Raw genomic sequence first — 24,282 nt, 5'->3', positions numbered from 1 at the left:
CCTGTCTACCTGAGCAGAGCCTCCCTCTCCAAGGCTCTGTTGCTGTCACTCTACCACTCCCTCACCCTCTCCCTTTCTCTACTTCCCACTCCACCTTGCGCTCTACTGTGGCGCTCTCTCTTCCCCCTTCTCTCTCTCTCCTCCCCCCTTCTCTGTCTCTCTCTCTCTATCGCTGTCTCTCTCTCTCCTGGTTCTGTTTCTCCATCGCTCTCTCCCTTGCTCTCCTTCTGTAGAAGGAGGAGCTGCAAACAAAACCTCTCAGACACCGAGTTGTAGAAGGAGGGGCTTTATTCAGCTAGGAGCATCGGCAGACTCACGTCTCCAAAAACCTAGCTCTCTGAATGAGCAATTCCTGTCCCTCTTAATGGCTTACAACTCTAAGGGGGTCCGCGTGAGAAGGTCGTGATGGATTGTGGAAGCAGAGGGTACGTGACTGGGGGCTGCATGCACTGGTAATTAGATCAGAAAAAAACGGGACAGGGATTTTCACAGTGCTTTTCTATACAATGTCTGTAATCTATAGATAACATAACCGAGTAGGTCAGGGGTCGAAGTGGAGGCAGAAATTGGGCGTAAGACAATATGAGGGGTGGTCTCCCTTCAAGCTATCTGTGTCTGTGTCTTTGTGTGTCCATGTGTGTGTGCCCGGGTGTGGTGTGTCTGTGTCCGTGTGTGTGTGTCTGCCCGCGTGCACCCGTGTGTATCCGTGTGTGTGTCAGGGTGGCTTTGCTCGTGGTAGTGGTGGGGTGTGTCTGGGTGTCCGTCAGCCCCTCTTTCCCAGGGTGAGGCTGCCGGGGCTCTAGTGCTGGCGTGGGGCAAAGCAGAGCCTTCCTGCCCCGTTGGCCACGGCGGGTCCTTGTCGGAACAAGCGACGATTGTGTAGGCGTTGTAAGAAAAATGGCCCGCGGGGCTGGGCCGTCTGTTCGCCCCGGTCAGCCCTGGCGGCTGTGGGTGTGTGGGGCAAGAGGGGGCCTTGAAGGAGGGGCAGCAAGGAATCCAAAATAATTTTTCCGCGGCAAGGCGGAGGACCGGAGGGGACCCCAGGACAGTGGGCCCTGGGCCCTGACGCCTCGGAGCACACCCCTTCCTGAGCGGGCCCCAGGTGTTGGAAGCTCTGGAGCTCGAGAGCCGGGGGAAGGCCTGGAGTGTCAGCGAGAGGGTGGCCACCTGGAGAGTCCAGAGCCCTGGCAGGGGAGGGAGGCTTCTGGTGCCTAGGCGGTCTCGCACGTGGTCTGGCTGCCGGCGACAGCGGGACGTTCTGGGAGGTCAGCGGAAAGCGCAGCGCAGTGACTGGTGGTGCTTGGGCGTAGAGAGGGAGAGCCGCCCGGCCAGGGGCAAGTGGCTCTGAGGTGCCTGATCCCAGCCTTGTGGCCCCGGGTTGCTGGTGACGCCTGGAATCAAGCGGGCGTAGTTGGACTGGACTCTTGGGCCAGCCAGGCGCCACTGCCATTGTCTACGGCCACACCACACGGAAAACGAGAGAGACCCAAGCCGCGACCCGTGGGCACGCTCAGCGCCACTGCTCCTGCCAAAGTGAGGGGCGCACTCTACAACTTTCAGGGCCCACAGCACCAAGAGGACAGGGAGGAGCCAAGAAAGGAATGAGGCTACGAAACGTACCCCCAAAGCAACCAACCAATCCAAGTAAAAACACGTCTCAGGGCTCTGTTGGTTTTCCCGCGTGGGTGGCCCTGCCCCCCTGTTCCAGCCCGTCCCAGACACCCTCCACCCTACCCTGGCCAAAGGGGCCCCTGTCTACCAGATAGAGCCTCCCTCTCCAAGGCTCTGTTGCTCTCCCTCTCTAGCTCCCTCACCCTTTCCCTTTCTCTACTTCCCTCTCCACCTTGCTCTCTCTGAATCTCCCCGGTTCCTCTGTGTCTCTCTCTCGATCGCTGTTTCTCTCTCCTTCCGTTTCTATCTCTCCATCCCTCTGTCCCTTGCTCTCCTTCAAGCTGTCTGTGTCTTTCTGTGTCTGTGTGTGTGCTTGTGTTCCCGCGCGTGCGCCCATGTGTGTCTGTGTATTTGGGAGTGGGTTTGCTAATGATTGTGGTGGGTGAGTCTGGATGTCCATCAGTACCTTAGTCCTGGGATCAGGCTGCCAACTCTATTGCCAGCGCGTGGGTGTCACAGTTGCTGTGATATTCTCATACATGCAGGTGTGTGGATCTCGTTCATTTTCACGTAGACAACGAGAGCGAAACCACAGAGAAAAGAAACATCCCGTGCATCACGGCCTGACGATGGATTCCTGTTTCCTGCAAAATGGGGAGTCTCCAATATAGCCTGTTTGAAAACCGGAAAGGAGAGCACTGACACAATGCTGGTCTTCCACGCATTCCTGGAAGTTTCTGGGACCCCACAGAGCACAGGAAACAAACAGTCAACATGGTCACGCTTTCAGAGGGCAGAAACTTGAGCAACAGGAACCTTTGCAGAGGGCAAAGAAACGTGGAATCCAGAATCACGCTTCAGTTGGCCTAAGTGTGACTCCTGTGTGGATGGGACTATCCGCCTCGCGCTCTGTTGCAGGGCTCAACGTGGGGATATGTCATCTGTGAACCATGTGGATGAAAAACAGACAACCAGGTGAGTCTCGGCTCATTGCTCTCTGGGGAATTCGCTCATTCGGAAACGGAATTGGTCTGAATTGCTCCGGGATGAAGTAACCCAGGCTGGAGATCCAGAGGGCTGCTGAGCGCCCCACCGGCCAACGGGGCTGTGGGCCCAGCACTTAGCCCGCACTGGGCACCCTACATTTTCCCGGAGTGCTGGGTCCTCTTGGTTCTGGAGGCAGAAGACCGTTTTTCTCTCTGCCTTCCGTTCTCTGTTTCTTGCTCCTTTTGTCCCTCGGTCCATCCTTCCCTCTGTTCTTCCTTCCCTCCCCCGGTTTTTTTCTCCCTTTCTCCCTCCCTCCCTCTTTCTCTCCCTTCCAGGGTCCCTCCTTCCACCCATTCTTTCCTAGCTCCATCCTTCCATCTCACTTTGTCTCCGTTCCTTTCCTCATCTCTGCTTGCCTTCCGTCTTGCCTGGAAAGGGCAGCACCTCGGTTTGCACGCGGTCTCGGGTCTACATTTAGTTGCAAGGCGCTCCATGGTGCTGGCAAGGAGGCTGGCGGGACAACGGTTGGCAAGTGATGGAGAGCGAAGAGACAGAGGAGTCGAGCCGCAGAAAGAACTGGCCTGGCTTCTGCCCCGGCCCAGTGTTTCTCGGACTGAGGTCTCCGCCAACCCGATTGAAGAACGCGGGGGAAAAAGGGATGAGAGCTCCGCCTGGGCTAGTTAGAAAACCTAGGCTGCTGCCTGGAAACCCGCGCATGCGCAGTAGACAGCCCACTTCCGGGTACCTGGACCGGCCCTGGGATCCCCAGGATGCTCAGGAATTCTTTCTTGTCATTCTTGACAGCCCTCCTCTGTGTGGAGTCTCTCGCTGGACCTGGAACTCAGGGATCCTAGGCAGGTCAGCTGGAAGGGAAGACACGTCTCTCCATACCAAGCCTGAGGTTCACCGCGAAAGAGAGGCCGCCGCTCTGCCCCCACCCCGCCCCAACCCCGCCCCAACCTGCTCCTCCAGCAGAGCCCAGTGTTCATCCTGGCTGAGGAGTGGTTCCAGCAAAGCGGGCTCTTCCACGTCCTTCAGCTCCCCCAGTGGCGCCGGATCTAGGAAATGTTGTGCCTTTTGCTGAAACTCTGGGGTTGACAGGAGCTCATCTAACAGGCTGGAGGTGAGTGCAGACGAGCTCCCCGGCTCCTGGAGCGGTTGGGAGGCGCCTGGATGGCTGGCATCTGTTCTTGACGCGGAGGCCTCGGGTCGCGATCTCCGGAGGTGGAGGTGCCCCGTCTTCGGGTTCCCACGTCGCCCTGGCGACCTGGGGCTCCAGCCCCACCACGGATTCTGGTGGGACTTGGGTGGCACAAGCACACCTTGCCCCTGTGACTCAGCTTGAGGGGGCCCAAAATGAGCACGCGCCCAGCAGGCCCTCACGCAGCGGTTTCTGGTCTTCCTGTCATTTGTTGGGGTGCGGAGGCCACCAGGGAGTCTGAGGATGGGACAGCCCCAGTTCCGGAGGAACCAGGGCAGGGAACACAAAGCCCCACATGCTCGGGCAGGTTGGGAGAGTCCTTCTGCCTGCGCAGCCTGGCTGGGCTGGAGCAGGGGGATGGCCCTTGCTGCCTGGCTCACGAAAGCCCCCTGTGGGAGAGCCCCAGGCGCGCAGGGCATGTGCGGTGTCGGAAGCGCCGTTCCCCATGCCCTGTTGTGGGTGAACTCGATAGAGGAGGGAGGAGGGTGACACCCACCGGGGGTGCCAATTAGTAACCACAGTGGCCTCAAAGAACTCAAATGAAAGGAAGACTTGCACGCCTTTCACTTGAAGTCCAGAGCTAGAAATGATTAAGCTTAATGAAGATGTAGAATTTTCATAGCTAGAGAGAAGTCAATGCTTGGCTTCAAAACTTCAAAGGATGGGCTGACTCTCTTTGAGGACCACTGCAGCTGGTGACTTTTAAGTTACAGCCCAGTGCTCATTGACCACTCTGAAAATCTCAGGGCCCTTAAGAATTATGCAAAATCTATTCTTTCTGTGCTCTAGAAATGGAACATCACTGTCTGGGTGACAGCACATCTGTTAATGGCATGGTTTACTGAATATTTTAATCCCAATATTGAGACCTACTGCTCAGAAAAAAAAGTGATTCCTTTAAAAAGATTGTTGCTTGGCCAGGCATAGTGGCTCACACCTGTAATCCCTGCACTTTGGGAGGCCGAGGATCACCTGAGGTCAGGAGTTCAAGACCAGCCTGGCCAAAATGATGAAACCCCATCTCTAATAAAAATAGAAAAAAATTAGCTGGGCATGGTGGTAATACCTGTAATTTCAGCTACTCAGGAGGCTGAGGCAGAAGAATGGCTTGAACTCTGGAGGCGGAGGTTGCAGTGAGCCGAGACCACACCACTGCACTCCAGCCTGGGGAACAAGAGCGAAACTACGTCAAAAAAAAATAATAATAATAAAATAAAATAAAAGGAAAGAAAAGGAAAAAGGAAAAAAAGATTGCTGCTTATTGACAATTCACCTAGCTACCCAGAAGCTTAGATGGAGAGGTACTTGGAAATTAATGTTATTTTCATGGCTGCTAATACAATATTTACCTTCAGCCTGTGGATCAAGGAGTGGTTTTGACTTTCAAGTGTTTTTATTAATTAATAATGCATTTTGTAAAGGTATAGCTATCATAGATAGTGATTTCTTTGATGAATCTGGATAAGCTGAATTGAAAACCTTTTGGAAAGGATTCACCATTAATCCTTTCATGATATTTGAACCTCCTCCCGTGAATCACAAATGTCCTTAATAGCAATCCTTAAATGCAATTAAGGACATTTGTGATTGATGGGAGGAGGTTGAAATATTAACATTAACAGGAGTTTGGAAGAAGTTGATTCCAGCCCTCATGGATGACTTTGAGGGCTCAGGATGTCAGTGGAGGAAGTCCCTGCAGATGTGGTAGAAATCGCAAGACAACTAGAATTAGAATTAGGGCCTTAAGGTGAGATGAAATTGCTGTAAACTCATGATGAAACTTGAACAAATAGGGAGTTGCTTCTTATGGACGAGCAAAGAAAATATTTTCTTGAGATGGAATCTAATCCAGGTGGAGATGCTACAAACATTGTTGAAATGACAACTAAGGATTTAGAATATTCCATAAACCTAGTTGATAAAGCAGCAGCAGGGTTTGAGAGGGTTTACTCCAATTTTGAAAAAGGTTCTACTGTTAATAAAATGCTGTCAAACAGCATCACATGCTACAGGGAAATCTTTTGTGAAAGGAACAAACTTCATTGTTTGAAGAAATTGACACAGGCACCCAACCTTCGGCAGCCCCCACACTGATTAGCCAGCAGTCATCAATATAGAGGCAAGACCCTCACCAGCAAAAAGATTATGACTTGGTGAGGCTCAGATATTCATTCGCATTTTTTAGCACTGATGTATTTTAACTTAAGGTATGTACACAGTTTTTCAGACATGCTATTAATTGCTAATTAATAATTAAATACTCATTAGACTACAATATAGTTTAAGCATAACTTTAATAAGCACTGGGAAACAAAATGTTTATGTAACTAACTTGATTGTAACAGTTGCCTTATTGCAGTGGTCTGGAACCAAACACAATATTTCTGAGGTGTGCTTGTAGGTTTTTGGTTGTAACATTTGCCTTATTGAAGTTGTCTGGAACCAAACCCACACTAACTCTCAGGTGTGCTTGTAGGTTTTTGGTTGTTCTTTGTTTTGAGATGGGGTTTCGCTCTGTCGCCCAGGCCAGAGTGCAGTGGCATGATGATAGCTCACTGCAGCCTCAAACTGCTGGGTCAAGTTATTTTTCTACCACAGCCTCCTGAGTGGCTGGGACTACAGGCATGCAGCACTATGCCTGGCTATTTTTTTTAAATACTTTTGTTGTAGAGACGGGATCTCACTATGTTGCCCAGCTGGTCTTGAACTCTGGGGCTGAAGCAATCCAGCCACTTCAGACTCCAAAAGTGCAGCCATTACAGGCTTGAGCCACTGCACCCAGCTTGTCTGAAGTTCTTAAAACAAAAACGGCCAGGTGTGGTGTCTGACGCCTGTAATCCCAGCACTTTGGGAGGCCAAGGCAGGTGGATCACAAGGTCAGGAGTTCGAGACCAGCCTGGCCAAGATGGTGAACCCAGTCTCTACTAAAAATACAAAAATTAGCCGGGCGCAGTGGCGGTCACCTGTAGTCCCTGCTACTTGGGAGACTGAGGCAGGAGAATCTCTTGAACCCGGGAGGTGGAGGTTGCAGTAAGCCGAGATCGTGCCACTGCACTCCTGCCTTGCGACAGAGCAAGATTCCATCAAAAAAAAAAAAGAACAAACGTAATTTAAAAGATTAAAAGTTAAGATAGATTTTTACAAATGTATATATCTACCATTACAGTATCATACAGAATGGTTTTACTGCCGTGAAGTTTCTCTGTTGTCTGTGTATCCATCTCTTCCTTCCCCTTGGTCCATGGCAACCACTGATCTTTCTACTGTTCCCATAGTTTCACCGTTTCCAGAACGTCATATAATTGGAATCGAACAGTACGTAGACTTTTCGGATTGGCTTCTTCTTTTAGCAATATGCATTTAAGTTTCCTCCATGTATTTTTTTGTGGCTTGATAGATCATCTCCTGTTAGCGGTGAATAATATCATATTGCCATTATACTTTTGTCATGACTCAGAAAGTACAATGTGAAGAGTAAATAAGTATGAATGTGCACTGTAAGCTTTGAGTGATAATGAAGGGTCAAGGTAGGTTCCTGGTTGTCACAGGTGTGCTCCTGTGAGGCAGGAAGCTGTAGTGGGGAGGCTGTGTGTGGGGAAAGGGACATATGAGAAGTCTTTACTCTCTGCTCCGTTTAGCTGTGAACCTGCACTTCTCTAAAAAATAAAATTAGTTAAAATTAAGAGCAAAAAATTAGAAAAATTAAAACATTACAATGTGTCATATAGTTTTCACATCACAAGACAGAAAAAGACATAATAAAAGAAACTGTAGAAAACAACAAGGATAGGAATAAAAAACATCAGTGATAGAAGGCAGAAGACAGAAACGTGGAGCCAAACACATTATTTTATTTTAATCATTAGTTATACTCATTTATACTAATTTATATTGATTTAACATATTAATTTTGACAAAATGGCATTAAAGGAGGTTTGAGAAATTTGCATGTCACATTCTGGATGAGAGGACTCAATAATATTAACTCTTTAGTTTGCTGTAAATCATTTAAAAATATGCTCAAATTCCAATAAAAATTCCAAGAAAAATATTTTCGAACAAGAAAATGTGATTTTTAAATCCACATATTGAACACACACGAGAGCCAATTTTATAAAATTTACTATAACATATTTAAGATTGTTATTACTATTCAAAATTAAACAAATTTGAAATGGCACAAAAATAAACACATTAATGAAAGAGAAACAAAAACACAGAAATTGAGTGTAATTTTATCTAGTAACGGTAATATTTTAAACCCACAAAACAGAGCCATTTTTCCATTTATGATGTTAAAATATTGGGTAATGATTTGAGAATATAAAATGATAGAATTGAGTCCTGGTCCCACACCTTACATAAAAGTTAATTCCAGTATTAAATGTAAAAAAAAAAAAAAAAGAGAGAGAGAGAGAGAAAAGAAAATTAGATGTACCTGTGTTTTATGACCTTGAGAATGAATGAATGTCTTCTAAAATCAAAATTGCAAACAGAAACTATATAAAAAGGAATAAACCTAACGTACCTAAAACGTACATTCTTACACATTTCCACACCAAGTAAATAGGACAAAACAAACTGGGGACATTTTTACAACAATTGTGTTAGATGAAACTTAAAATCCTTATGACATATACAATGTATAAAACAGTATTATTACCACTATTATTAATACCATTATGATTACCTGGTCTTCCCACGCACCAGTCCTCTTCCGGTGCCCTATGGTGAAACAGAGCCCTCCGTCTCTGGCCACAGTGAGGGATCCATCAGGAACCCTGCCTAAGCCCTCAGAGGGTGTGAGCCAAACCAGGACATCACATTCCCTCCTGCAATGACGCAGATATCCACTCACGACAGAGATTTGGTACCTCTCTGGAAAAGCTGTGTAACAATTATTGCAGAAACTTGTTTCTTATGTTCCCAGACACATGGAGAAAGCTGGTCTGGAAGACTGATGTCCACATGCTAAGAGAAGCAGTCACTCATAACACACACTGCACACACCACACCATGTGCACACGCACACACACCCCACACACAGACACCACACAAACAGCACACACACCATGTGCACACGTGAAGGGGTGGTCTGCCCCTCCACACTTGTGGGCGTTTCTCATCGGGTGGAACAAGAGACTTGAGAAAAGAGACACAGAGACGAAGTATAGAGAAAGAAAAGTGGGCCCAGGGGAATGGCGCTCAGCATACGGAGGACCCACGCCGGCACCAGTCTCTCAGTTCCCTTAGTATTTATTGATCATTATCAGGCGTTTCTCAGAGAGGGGGATGTGGCAGGACAATAGGGTAATAGTGGAGAGAAGGTCAGCAGGAAAACATATGAACAAATGTCTCTGCATCATAAACAAGGTAAAGAAAAAAGTGCTGTGCTTTTGATGTTCATATACATAAACATCTCAATGCCTTAAAGAGCAGTATTGTTGCCAGCATGTCCCACCTCCAGCCCTAAGGCAGTTTTCCCCTATCTCAGTAGATGGAATATACAACTGGGCTTTACACTGAGATATTCCATTGCCCAGGGACAAGCAGGAGACAGATGCCTTCCTCTTATCTCAACTGCAAAGAGGCCTTCCTTTTTACTAATCCTCCCAGCACAGAACCTTTATAGGTGTCAGGCTGGGGGATGGTCAGGTCTTTCCCTTCCCATGAGACCATATTTCAGACTATCACATGGGGAGAAACCTTGGACAATACCTGGCTTTCCTAGGCAGAGTTCCCTGTGGCCTTCCACAGTGTTTTGTGTCCCTGGGTACTTGAGAGTAGGGAGTGGTGATGACTCTTAACAAGAATGCTGCCTTCAAGCATTTGTTTAACAAAGCACATCCTGCACAGCCCTTAATCCATTTAACCTTGACTTGACACAGCACATGTCTCAGGGAGCACAGGGTTGGGGGTATGGTTACAGATTAACAGCCTCTCAAGGCAGAAGAATTTTTCTTAGTACAGAACAAAATGGAGTCTCTTATGTCTACTTCTTTCTACATAGACACAGTAACAGTCTGATCTTTTTCTTTTCCCCCCACACACGCATACACACCCCACAGACACCGCACACACTGCACACACACCCCAGACACCACACCCACTGCACACACCACACCATATGCACACACACAACCCAGACACCATACACACTGAACATACCTCATGAGCACATGCACACACATCACACAGACACCACACACTGCACACACACCATGTGCACAAACACCACACACACTGCACACACACCATGTGCACGTATACACACCCCACACTGCACACACACACGTGCACACGCACACACCCCAGAGACTACACACCGCACACACCACTCCATGTGCACACACACCCCACACACAGACACCACACACTGCACACAGCCCACCACACTGCACATGCCACACCGTGTACATGCACACACCACACACACACCACACACAGTGTACACAAGCACACATGCCCCACACATACACCACACAGACACCACACACACTGCACACAGCACACCATGCATACACGCACACACACCCCCACACACCACACATACTGCACACATACCACGTACACACACACCCAACACAGACATCACACACTGCACACACACCATGTATACATGCACACAAACCCCCAAACATCACACACACCACACACCATGTGAACGTGCACACACCCCACCACAGACACATACACTGCACACAGACCAGGTGCACACACGCACACCCCTGATACACCACACACACACCATGTGCACACACACACCCCAGACACCACACACACTGCACACACACCATGTGCACATGCACACACATCCCCACACCACAATGCACAATGTGCACACACGCATACCCCCCACACACCGCACACACTACACCACACACAAGAATCTACTACACACACAACATACACATACAGCACCACACACACCCCATACTCCCCACACACATCAAACACACGCCCCACACATACTCCCCACACACTGCACACGTATATATAGCACCACAGACACGGAGCACACACATCACATACACACCACACATACTGTGCACACACACACCACACATTCTACACTCATCACACATCAAACACTACACACAGTACACACACATCCAGCACCATACACACACACATCACATAAACCACAAACTGCACACACATATATCATACGCACACCACACCACACGTAGTACACACCCACCACACACACATACACCACAAACACAGCACATATACACACCATGCACCACCCACAAACTACACACAGTATACACACATAACACCCACAATACACACTACACACACATATACATACCCCATGAACCTACTACACACAAAGACCACATACACACACCATACATACACATCACACACATACACCTGCGCACACCTCACAGCATACATACAATCCTCACTTTTAGAAATTAATTTGGCTTTTAAGGAGCCTGGATAGTAAAGTATTTTATTGGCATTTGAATGAACCAAAAAAATGCATATAAATACACAAGCGTAACTATAAGGGCAAAAGTAGTACTTTCGAAATCACAACATTAGATTAAACCATGTAAATTTTTTATTGTTTTTAAAAAATCGAGTCTTTCTCATCTTACGATAAATTATTTACCAGAGTAAATAAGCTTCTTACTGAGGTCAAAAGACTTTCTGGAAAAACTTCTCCTTGATGAAATTGCACTTAAAACATCACTTCCATCATGAAGTATTTAAGATGGTCTTGGTCCTTTTCCTGTTATGTGGAATCGTCAATTCAAATTTTAAAAGTGACGTTGAGATGTTTTTCATCTATTATTTTAAAAACGTTGAAGGCGTTTTTAATTCTGCCTTCAACAGAGATCGACATACCTCTGATTATGATGTAAAACTGAACACGTTACTCTGACAGGCTTTCTTTTCTGCAGCGCAGCTACCATCATTATTAATAAGGATTGAAGGCTTTTACTCCATGCACAATCTGTATTCCCTGCTTTATAAAGAATAGAAATCTAATTCTCACTATGAAGGCAGATAAAAGTAATCCCTTCAACCTATAGATGAATCATTTACCAAAGCACTCAGACTTTAAATAGCATTTATCAAATGTGTCTATATTTCTATGCAGATTCATAGAAAGAACATGTAGTTTAAATCATTGCACATTTTATGCTTTTAATGAGTTGTGATGGTCATTAGTATTTTTATCACATTTCCCCAAAGGTAGGTTAATTACTGTTTTTATTTTCAGCTAGAAATATAAAATGAATTTTCTATTTTTGAAGACTTTGAAACATAATCCTTGGAATATAATATCTGTGTATAATATCTGTGGAAAGCATGAAAGCAACTTTCAAACAGTATGCATTTTTTCCAGAATGAAAATTTACTCTACAATAACATTCATCCTTTTTTCCTGATGGGCACATAAAAGTCAACATTTCTGACATTGCTGGATGTTATTTACATTAAACTTGCCTCAGATTCAGGTGTTGCAGAAACTGGACAAGAGGCCACAAGGTACACAATACACACACACACACACACACACACACACAACTTGTATTATTATACTTACCTAAGTGTCTAAAGAGGTGGATAAATATATTAGATTGCTCCAGAACAAGGATTTTTATGGGGCCTATTGGAAAGTATGACTGCAGTTTGAGTGAGATGCCTGTAAGAGATTCAATTTTGCCACTAATGGAGTACCCAATTTTAAAAATACTGACAGAAGGGTCATGAGATAGAAATTTTCACCTAGATCTATTGGAAATATGCTACTAGATTCTGTAGTAAAAAGACTGGTGTGGTAATTGTAAAACACATCTGATATCTAAACCTTTGTTTGTTTTTTACCTGAAATCCTTATAGGGGTGATTGTGTATGTCAATTTGAATCTTCCCATCAACAAGATAAATAAATACATAAATAAACAGCCACCTGCCTGTATAAATTAGTTCACCTTTTCTATATTTTGAGGGCAGTGCTTCTCCTCCTTTGACAGCCACAAGTTTCACCCGGGGATCCCTTAAAATGCAAAACCATAGCCCACACTTTGACAAGCTTGGATAAGAGGCCAGAGCTTTGAAATGAGTGTGTAGCTGACTGTGCTAAGATTCTGCTGCTCATTTGGGCACTGGCTCACCATATAAACAAAGCCTAGGACCTCTAGTCCTTGCTGGAAAAGAAATACACATACATAGGATGTGACTGTGCATATGGAATATCTGTTGTGTTCTGGACATTGTGCTAGACAACAGAGATAAGAAGTCAAATAATCCTTTGTCTCTATCTGAAAAGAGCTTCCTACACACTGGCTTCTGAGGTCTTTGAAACTAGATTCACTTTCAGATTTGACTATTATATTTATGATTTGATATTTTCATTGAACCCCATGATATGATAAAGTTTTCTAGAACCTGCTAGAATAATTGACTTTCCTCTCAGCATTATGAAGCCACTGGGGCACATAAGTAGTTCATTTATGTTTCTATTTAACCAGACAGGAACAACTTGAGCTACTTTTCTAGCCACTTTTGTTTAGAGCTGTTTTTGTTTGTTATTTTTGTTTGTTTTTGAGACAGGTCTCACTCTGTCACCTAGGCTGAAATGCAGTGGCGTGATCGGAGCTCACTGCAGCCTCTACCTTCTGGGCTCAAGCAATCCTCTCACCTCAGCCTCCTGAAAAGCTGGGACCACAGGCTCATACCACCATACCCTCCTAATTAAAAATTTTTTTTTGTAGAGACGGTTTTTCCATGTTTCTTAGACTTGTCTCCAACTCTTGAACTTAAGCAATCTGCCTGCCTCAGCCTCCTAAAGTGTAGAGCTGTGTTTTCAGTCTTTTTTTGAGCTGTTTTACAATCCAGCTTTGAATTGATAACTTTGGATTCATTCTGACATTTACAGATTTTACATCCTACTTCACAAGATGCTCATAGCCTTAATCCATTACAGCCGCTGCCTCACATCCATCTCTGCTCATAGCCTTGATCTATTACAGTAGCCACCTCGTCCATCTCTGCTCATAGCCTAAACTTATAGAAGCCAGAGGGAAGAAATGGAAGCCAACGTGAGATCAGAACACACATTTTATAAGAGTATAAGAAATTTAAATATAGCAAAGTATATCATGAAGTTTGTAAAACATGTGCATGGCTAAAATTTATTCTTAATCAATATATTCTATAAATTGGGAGAAAATATTAAACACATGAAAAATAAGGAACTTGGGCTGGGTGCGGTGGCTCATGCCTGTAATCCCAGCACTTTGGGAGGCTGAGGCTTGCGGATCACATGGTCAGGAGATCAAGACCATCCTGGATAACATGGTGAAACCCCGTCTCTACTAAAAATACAAAAAATTAGCCAGGGGTGGTGGTGGGTGCCTGTAGTCCCAGCTACTCGGAAGACTGAGGCGGAAGAATGGCATGAACCCGGGAGGCAGACCTTGCAGGGAACCGAGATCACGCCAATGCACTCCAGCCTGGGGACAGAGCGAGACTCCGTCGCAAAAAAATAAGAAAGAAAAGTAAGGAACTTTCATCATTAATATATAACTAATATGACAAGAATGTGGTTTATGTTTTTATCTTTGCAAGATTTAGGAACATTTAGTGGAAGGAGGAAGAATTTATAATCATGGGGAGCGTGTATGATACTGGAGGGAGGCTTCTGACAAGGGGGAAATGGCATCACGAGGTATGCTGTGGTCATAGCTATGTGGGAGCGCAGCTAGCTGTGATCTCCCCCATCAAACCCACTGGGCAGTGTTCAGTTACCAACATTGAGATAGAGCTCACCCACCCAGGACAGAAGAGAAAATATACACTGCAGTCAGAAGCCACTGTGTAGGAAGCTCCTTTCAGAAAGAGGCAAGGGATATTTGATTTTTTATCTCTAGTGTCTAGTACAATGTCGAGAACACAACAGACATTCCATATGCACAGTCATATCCTATGTATTTGTATTTCTTTTCCAGCAGGGACTGGAGGTCCTAAGCTTCATTAATATGGTGAGCCAGTGCCCACATGAAGAGTAGGATCTTAGCAATGTCACCTGGACATCCATTTAAATGCTCTTGTCTTAGCTAGTCAAAGTGTGGTCCATGAGTTTGCATTTTAATAAGAAGATTCCAGGGTGAATCTTGTGCATGTTACAGGGAAACACTGTCCTACATCGTATCTGACAGGCTCTCATAGTCGCCATCATCACGGGAATCTTGCACACGTTACAGGGAAGCACTGTCCTACATCATATGTGACAGGCTGTCATAGTCACCGTCATCACGGGAATCCTCTGCATGTTACGGGGAAGCACTGTCCTACATCATATGTGACAGGCTGTCATAGTCATCATCATCACGGGAATCCTGTGCATATTAAAGGGAAGCACTGTCCTACATAGTATCTGACAGGCTGTCATAGTCACCATCATCACGGGAATCTTGTGCATGTTACAGGGAAGCACTGTCCTACATCATATGTGACAGGCTCTCATAGTCACCATCACCAGGGGAAGCTGCATTTAGAGCATTTAACTATATGGGCTCTGAAATCAGATAATTTAAGTTTAAACTTATTTCTACTTCTTACTAAGCAGAGAACTCTGGGGTGAAAACTTTACAAGACCCAGTTTTATCATGTCCAAATTAGAGGCATGGTGAAATTATAGCATTTTGCATAGAATACTGTTTTAAGTATAAAATGAAATAGTAGATAGTAAGCTTCTGCCATACACTGACTGCACAATAAATATTAGTTAATAGTAACTCATTTAATCCTAAGGTCTATAAATTTGTGCACAATAATTTTTTGTGACTACCCAAATTTTCATAATTAGTCTAGATTTAAAATCAAGGAATGTTCTTATGTGTAGTTGGCAATCAATATGACATGCCAAAATTATATGTAAGTATTTTATTGATGGTGGGGATATAATAAATTTACCATCAAAAGAGAGACGATACTCTATATTTGCAGACTCCAGAAAGCTGTCTCTCACATAAGAATTTGCAATTTCTGGGGGAAAAGAAAAAGTTGATTGTGCAAATAAACATTACCATGGAGGCTTCTCTATGGCAACATCAAAAATGAAAGCTGATTCTCATCTTCCTAACAATCTGCAAAGACGAGAGAAACACAACCTACTGAGCATCAAGTTAAAGAAGGAGAGAATTTGAGTGGCACAGGAGGAAATCATGTCACCGCTAGGGAAATCAATATGACCAGTGCTCCTCTGCCCTCCTCCGAGGCTAAGGATGGGTTAAATATCAGTGGCTGACCTCAGGTAATGGAATGAGCAAAAAAGCTATAAAAATGCATGCATTACATAATTAAGAGGGTGGGAAGGGATTTTTTTAAAAAGGCAATTCCTACTTGGGTTCCTTCCTGTTCACCCCATTGGCCTAGAATTCTGGGAATGGCTGCAGACAAAACAAACACTGAGCAGATGAAATTCCCAGTAATTTACTCGTCAAACATACTCAGCCAGGGGGATGACACTGCATTTATGCAGGTCTACCCAGGGTTGCACTCTGGAACAGAGGGTGTGGGAGGCAGGCTTGATAGAAATCAGAGGGTGGAGTAACCCCTGGTCCCTTCAGGGATGTGCTTGACTAATTCAGAGTTTTGCAGTCTGGTGGGGGCATGAAAGCCATTAGGCTGAGAACATGGTGGGGTGCTGCATGAAATTTTAGGTGTCACAATACAATTGACCCCTGATGCTTTAACATCAGACATTTATTTTCATGATGACTAATATTTTGAGAGGCTGAGAGAAAGCTGCTGAGACATTGTAATAAGTGCTTAGGGATATGAGAAATTAGGAAGGCCACAGTTATGAGTAATGTAATGTGGAAACCGATGCAAATCTACTGCCCCCATTTATTTAGCAGGAGGCAGGAAAAGTGATCTGGGGTCTCTGGCAGCACAAGCCTGTTCATAAATATTTGGGTGACATCATGCATTCCCCATGCATTGGTTTAGAGATCTGGGGTCTCTGGCAGCACAAGCATGTTCATAAATATTTGGGTGACGTCATGCATCCCCCATGCATTGGTTTTCATGTCTCCAGTGAGTTGTTGGGCAAGTCTGATATTACTGATCCACACGCAGCAGGCAGCTCCCTGTACGGAGCTACCTCCACCCCTTGGACAGTCCAGGACTGAATGGTTGTCAAAAATGTGAACTCCTTGATGTCCAGTAAAGGCAACTGAGGGAACTGTGTAGCATTGGTGTAAAAAGTGCAATTTCCTAAGAAGCATGAACTTAAGAGTAATCAAAGCCTGTGGCAACAGTGGAACCCAGCAGGGCGTCCACTCGCTGCTTCGTAACTTAAATAGGGATTCTTTGAGGAGCTCAGTCTATCTCTCAACTAAAGCAGCTGCCTGCAGCCTATAGGGGCAGTAGAAGCCCTACTGGACACTTTCACAAGCCTAGCACTGTGTTTTCTGATGAAATGTTGCCTTGGTCACCATCAGTAGTGTCTGGAACTCTCTGCAGGGGATAAGGAGTGTCCCTGTGAGATCCGTACTGTGTCCTTGGTTTAAAAAAAAAAGGCATCTGTTACCTTGACTGTATTCTGAGTATCCATGAGGCAAGAAGTTTCTTTAATTCAATGGGGAGGGAAGGTGGAGAATTCTTGGCAATTGCCAAAAATTTGTAAAAATGTACAAATGGGGCTAATTGTTGGCCCAGCATCAGTGCTGAGATGACCACCTCAAGTTTGGCCAGTCGTGCTGAGGCTTTGGTGTCATCCTTTATCAGGGACATCCTAGCTAAGCGAGGGAAGGCAGCAGCATCCCACTGAGCTCCATCACGTCAGATGATGGCATCCATTCAGGAGGTGGACGAACTTCACTGCTGGTCACTCAGTCGATCCCAAGGGGCCTCGGAGACGGGTGACTTCCAGCAACACAGACTAAGGATGAAGGAGGCCAGTGTTTCCTGCAGATGAGAATGGCAGGGGGTCCAGGTTTGACTCCATCCTGATGCAAGGAGGTCTCTGCAGCTGTGCCAAGGCTGTGGGGTGCTGCTTCCCAAGGCCTGATGGCCAGATGGACATGAAGCCTCGTGGACATGGATGCAGAGCCCTCTGTTTCCAGAGGGTCCAGCATGTGGTCAGCAATCGCTGCCCTGATGCTGTACAGAACAGGGTCAAAAGGGGCAGGTTTGTTTTTTACATCAGAAGCCCATGGACTACTTATGGCCACCATATGCAACCCAGATACTTCAGGAGGCATAGGAAGAGGTTGCTAAATCATCCACAGTGTGTTCTCTGAGGGAATTCATAGGAACACCTGCTAATTTAAATTCGGACAGATTCCAGACTTGGAGGAGGCTTCATTCAAGGTGGGTCAGTTTGCCAATGACAGCATCCGTGAGATTAAGTAAGATTTGTAAATAAGAAATATATTGTCACCTGAACCCCAAGTAAAGAATTAAAGGGCTGGGCACAGTGGCTCACACCTGTAATCCCAGAACTTTGGGAGGCAGAGGCAAGAGGATCGCTTCACCCCAGGAGTTTCAGACCAGCCTGGGTAACATAGCGAGACCTTTTCTCTACAAAAATATAAACAAAATTAGCTGAGTGTCATGGCACACACCTGAAGTCCTAGCTACTTGGAAGGCTGAGATGGGAGAACTGCTTGAGCTCAGGAGGTCGAGGCTGCAGTGAGTTGAAACCATGCCACTTCATGCCAGCCTGGGTGACAGAGCAAGACTGTACCTCCAAAAAACAAAACACAAATTAAAGAATATTAGGCTTGTATTAACATTGTGGATGCTGAGAGGATGAATAATTATTTTTTGAAAGTCTCAGGAATAGGGCAGCCCCATATTTACCAAGGAAATTTCAGGAATTGAAGCAAAGTGGCAGGGCCTTGCACTACTGTGTTGGGAAAGGTCCATTCCCTTTGTGTAAGCCTCCTTGTGTCTGTGTGTCCTTAGTGTGTAAAATGAATTTTCTCTGAGAATGATGTCATCAGTACAATGTCACACCTGTGCTCCTGTAGAAAGGTGGTTGCAGTGAGATCTTGTCTGTGAAGATTGCATGTAATGACAAGGCTGCCGAGGCACTCCGTGGGTCGCCTGGTCCCTTCAGAGACGAAGGAAGGCTATGACTGAGACTCTGTTAAAATAGGCACCAGAAGAACATGGTAGCCAAATCTGTAACAACAAAATATTTATCAGTTGCATGAATATATATAGGTTTATTATAAGGGATTGGCTCATGTGGTTATGGAGGCTAAGAAGTCCCAGGACCTGCAGTCAGCAAGCTGGAGAACCAGGACTGCCAATGTTGGAGTTCCAGTCCAAGCCTAAAGTCCTGAGAACCAGGAAAGCTGATGGCATAAGTTACAGTCCACGTCTGACTTCAAAGTCGAGAGAAGATCTACGTCTCAGCTCTGAAATCATCAAAGAGAGTGAATTCTCTCTTCCTCTACCCTTGTGTTTTATTTGGGTTTTAATGGATTGGATGAGGCCCACTCACACTGGGGAGGGCAATTACTTTACTAAGTCTACATATTCAAATGTTCGTCTCATCAAGGAACACCCTCACAGACACATCCAGGGAGTTTAACCAAATATCTAGGCAACCCAACTTGGCAAATAAAATTAACCATCATAAGGTGAAAGAGGTATACGATCTGAAGAGAAACCAGGGATGCAGGATGGTTAAACATCTGCAAGTCAATAAATGTGATACACCATATAAACAGAATTAAAAACAAAAATCACATGATCCTCTCAATACATGCAGAAAAAGGATTTGACAAAATCCATCATCCCTTTATGCCTAAAACCCTCAGCAAAATTGACATAGAAAAAGCATTTGACAAAATCCAGAATCCCTTTATGATTAAAACCCTTAGCAAAATCAACATCGAAGGGACATATCTTAAGGTAATAAAAGCCATATATGACAAACACACAGCCAACATTATATGGAATGGGGAAAAGTTGAAAGCATTCCCCCTGAAACTGGAACAAGACAATGATGTCAACTTTCACCAGTTCTATTCAACATAGTACTAGAAGTCCTCGCCAGAGCAATCAGATAAGAGAAATAAAGTGCATCCAAATCGGTAAAGAGAAAGTCGAACTGTCACTCTTTGCTGATGACATGATCGTATACCTAGAAAACCCTAAAGACTCATCCCAAAAGCTACTAGAACTGGTAAATGAATTCAGCAAAGTTTCAGGATAAAAAATTAATGTACACAAGTCAGTGGCTCTGCTATACAGTAATAGTGAACAAGCTGAGAATTAAATAAAAAACTCACCCCCTTTTACAATAGTTGCAATAAAAACCTTAGGAATATTATAATTCCTATAATTATAATAGTATATTCCTATAATTGTCAATTGCATGCAATCTTTGCAGACAAAATCTTAATTATATCCGGAATACTTAACCAAAGAGACAAAAGACCTCTACAAGGAAAACTACAAAACACTGCTGATAGAAATCATAGATACAAAGAAATGGAAACATATCCCATGCTCACGGATGGGTAAAATCAATATTGTGAAAATACCATACTGCCAAAAGCAATCTACAAACTCAATGTAATCCCCATTAAAGTACCAACATCAGTCTTCACAGAACTACAAAAATTCACACGGAACTAAAAAAGACATAGAAGGGAAATACCTTAAGGTAGTAAAAGCCTAGAACCAAAAAAGAGTCTGTATAGCCAAAGCAAGACTAAGCAAAAATAACAAATCTAGAAGCCGACTTCAAACTATACTAGAAGGCCATAGTCACCAAAACAGCATGGTACTGGCATAAAAATAGCCATAAAGATCAATGGAACATCATAGAGAACACAGAAATAAAGCCAAATACTTACAGTCATCTAATCTTCAACAAAACAAACAAAAACATAAAGCAGAGAAAGAATACCCTATTCAACAAATGGTGCTGAGATAAATGGCAAGCCACACATAGAAGAATGAAAGTGAATGCTCATTTCTCACCCTATTCGAAAATCAACTCAAGATGGATCAAGGACTTAAATCTAATACCTGAAACCATAAAAATTCTAGAAGACGACATTGGAAAAAACCTTCTAGACACTGGCTTAGGCAAAGACTTCATGACCAATAACCCAAAAAGCAAATGCAACTAAAACAAAGATAAATAGATGAGACTTAATTAAACTAAAAGGCTTCTGCGCAGTAAGAGAAATAGCAGAGTAAACAGATAACCTACAGAGTGGGAGAAAATCTTCGCAATCTGTACTTCTGATTAAAGGACTAACACCCAGAATCTGCAAGGAACTCAAACAAACCAGGAAGAAAAATATCCCATCAAAAAGTGGGCTATGGACATGAAAAAACAATTCTCAAAAGAAGATAAGCAACTGGCCAACAAACATGAAAAAATGCTCAGCATAACTAATTATCAGGGAAATGCAAATCAAAACCACAATACAATATGATACCCCTTCACTCCTGTAAGAATGGTCATAATCAAAAAATCAAAAACTAATAGATGTTGGCATGGGTGTGTTAAGAAGGGAACACTTTTACACTTTTTGGAGGGAATGTGAACTAGTACAACAGCTATGGAAAACAGTGAGGAGATTTCCAAAGAAGTAAAAGCAGATCTATCATTTGATCCAGTAATTCCACTCCTGGGTATCTACTCAGAGGAAAATAAGTCATTATATGAAAAAGATACTTTCACACGCATGTTTATAGCAGCACAATATGCAGTTAGAAGAATTTGAAACCAGCCTAAATGCCCATCAATCAGTAAGTGGATAAAGAAAATGTGGTATAAATATTTACCACATGGAATACTACTCAGCCATAAGATGGAATGAAATAATGCATTCACAGCAACCTGGATGAAACTGGACACCATTATTCTAAGTGAAGCAACTTAGGAATGGAAAACCAAACATTGTATGTTCTCATTCATAAGTGAGAGCTAAGCTATGAGGATGCAAAGGCATAAGAATGATACAATAGTCTTTGGGGACTCAGGGAAAGCTTGGGAGTGGTGGGGTGGGTGCAGTGAGGGATAAAACACTACACAACGGGTACAGTGTACACTGCTTGGGTGATGGGTACACCACAAATCTCAGAAATCGCCACTAAACAACTTGGTCCTGTAACCAAAAACCACCTGTTTCCCCAAAACCTATTGAAATAAAAAGAAAACCATCATATTCCCCAAAAACCTATTGAAATAAAAAAAAAATTAACCACAATATTAGGCATTGGGTACGAGGGCCTGAATGGATGGGAGCACTGCAGTCACATTACAGTAATCCACTGTGAAACACCATTTATTATTTGCAGGTTTAAGAACAGGCCAGATTCTACTGCTAAACGTTGAAGCAATGAGGATTATCACCCCTTCACTAATTAATTAGGTCTTATATAATAAGTTTTATTTATTTGAAGTCATGTTGTAATTTATGTTGGATCATATTTGATAATTTATCAAGATGGGGAGGCTAGGCACGATGGCTCACACCTGTAATCCCAGCACTTTGGGAGGCCGAGGCAGGGGAGGATTTCTTGAGGCCAGAAGTTAGAGACCAGCCTAGGCAACATAGCAAGACTCCACTTCTATAATTTTTTTAATTGGCTGTGCTGGTACATGCCTGTAATCCCAGCTACTTGGAAGGCTAAACTGGGAGGATTGCTTGAGCCCAGGAGTCCAAGGCAGCAGTGAGCTATGATTGTGCCACCGCACTTCATTCAGCCTGGGTAATGGAGCAAGACCCCATCTCTAAAAAAAATGAAAAATTAAAAATAAATCAAATTTAAAAAAAACAGGAGAGGGAGTTCTGTAAGGTTACATTTGGTGAAGTCAATGTGTAAGTTCAAATGATTTAATATCAATTTGTTACTCATAGGGTCAGAGCATCCAGGTCACCTATGGACAAAGGCTTCTATGACTACGGTAAATTTAGTCAAGGTAACAAATGTGAGGCATAACTATGTGTCCTGTATTCTATATGCAGTTACTCTGCTAGGATTAGGGGATGCAATGTTTAAATTTAGTGAAATCTCAGGTATAACAAAGTTTGAGCTCCAGTATTGGTTAAGTTTGTGAAGGTATGCCAATTGGTAGACTTCAGCAGATGTTAAAATTGATTCGAATACATGCTGGAGAGTTACAAATACCAATCAGCACCCTTTTACCTTTGGACTGTATAGGTTATTTTAGAAAATAGTACATTTCCAATTAGGTCAGCTGATAGAATTCCGTTTTAATTTAAATTTTGTTTTTGTGCATATCCAAGTTCCTTCCCTTCCTTCCTTCCTTCCTTCCCTGCTTCCTTCCTTCCATCTTTCCTTCCTTCATTCCTTCCCTCCTTCCTTCCCTATTTCCTTTTCTTCCTTCCCTCCTTACTTCCCTCTCTCCTTCCTTCTTTCCTTCCTTCCTGCCCTCCTTCTCTCTTTCCTTCCTTCATTCCTTCCTTCCCTCTTTCCTTCCTTCCTTCCATCCCTCCCTCCCTCCCTACTTCCTTCCTTCCCTCTCTCCTTCCTTCCCTTTTCTTCCCTCTCTCCTTCCTTCCCTCCTTTCTTCCCTCTCTCCTTCCTTCCCTCCTTCCTTTCTTCCCTCTCTCTCATTTTTTTGCCACTGGATATGGCGAAGGTTGTTCTCTTTCCCACTCATATTTATAATTTCTTTTTTGAAACAGCCCCAAATCGGTATCTTCAGAGTTAAGGTCCTCCTTGTGAGCAGATTGTGTGGTTTAAGAACCCTAGACTTAAGTCAGGTTTGGATTTCTCCCTTCTCTCTGCCTCAGGGGTACCACAGGTGTCTTTTCCTATAACCCTGGGAATTAGATCTTTTTTGTGGCAGAATCATAAGTCACAGAGCGATGCAGCACAACCAGCCCACAATTCAGGGGTCAGTGGATTGAAATCATCTTCTGCTACGGCTCCATCTGGTTCTTCCAGGACTTCCCTCCCCCCCCTTTTTTTTCCTTTTGGGGTGTTGAAACTTTAGTGGTATATACATTGCCTCATAATCAGTAAAAACTCCCCTTATCCCACATCATGGATTAAAGAGAACATTGCCAGGAGCCCTTCAGTCTTCTAGAAGGACTTTATTTGATAGGTCCTTTTTCCATGGTTTAGAATAAAAGAGGTAATAACTAGAAATATTTCCCTCATAATAGGCTCTACAGCAAATTCTACTTTAAAGGCTGTTGTTCATGTCTTTAACTGTGGCTGCCCTTAATGTTTTTGTCATCCACAGACAATTGTCTCATTTTGGTCCTCTTTAAATGATGGTTTTATAAATCAGCTATAAAATTTAACAGATGCCCTTAAATGCAGGATTCTGATTAATAACGCTGGAGATTGTGACATTAGAATAGAGGGAAAACTTTCAAATAGAAGAGTGAATGATGTTTGGGCTACTTTGGACTATATTTTTATAAATATGTTATTAATATGTGTTCCAAAATTATTGGAAACTTCTATGGAAATGTAATCCCCAGTGTCGGAGATGGGGCC

At 44.0% G+C, this 24,282-nt stretch overlaps 1 protein-coding gene and 1 long non-coding RNA gene across 23 annotated transcripts in view; one reads left to right on the top strand and one right to left on the bottom strand.

Moving 5' to 3' along the window:
- The window catches only part of LOC134807015 (uncharacterized), a 160,817-nt gene that overhangs the window by 129,637 nt on the left and 6,898 nt on the right, over positions 1 to 24,282 (top strand). Inside the window, exons 4-5 of one of the 4 annotated variants that reach the window (XR_010150333.1) lie at positions 2,157 to 2,586; positions 3,403 to 3,721. This is a non-coding gene — a long non-coding RNA (uncharacterized LOC134807015). Of the gene's footprint in view, positions 1 to 2,156; positions 2,587 to 3,034; positions 22,928 to 24,282 lie in introns of those variants that run through there. The other 3 variants (XR_010150332.1, XR_010150335.1, XR_010150334.1) reach the window with 3 other exon arrangements.
- The window catches only part of LOC129136793 (protein FRG1B-like), a 57,444-nt gene continuing 33,432 nt past the window's right edge, over positions 271 to 24,282 (bottom strand). For 6 of the 19 annotated variants that reach the window (XR_010150320.1, XR_010150317.1, XR_010150322.1 and 3 more), the window contains one exon: positions 17,366 to 18,957. The gene's annotated coding sequence lies outside the window, so the exon portion shown is untranslated. Of the gene's footprint in view, positions 18,958 to 24,282 lie in introns of all 19 variants that reach the window. The other 13 variants (XR_010150330.1, XR_010150319.1, XR_010150323.1 and 10 more) reach the window with 13 other exon arrangements.

Source organism: Pan troglodytes, chromosome 14 (genome assembly GCF_028858775.2).
Source record: "Pan troglodytes isolate AG18354 chromosome 14, NHGRI_mPanTro3-v2.0_pri, whole genome shotgun sequence".
Taxonomy (NCBI): Eukaryota; Metazoa; Chordata; class Mammalia; order Primates; family Hominidae; genus Pan; species Pan troglodytes.
This window is presented reverse-complemented; position numbering and strand designations above follow the sequence as displayed.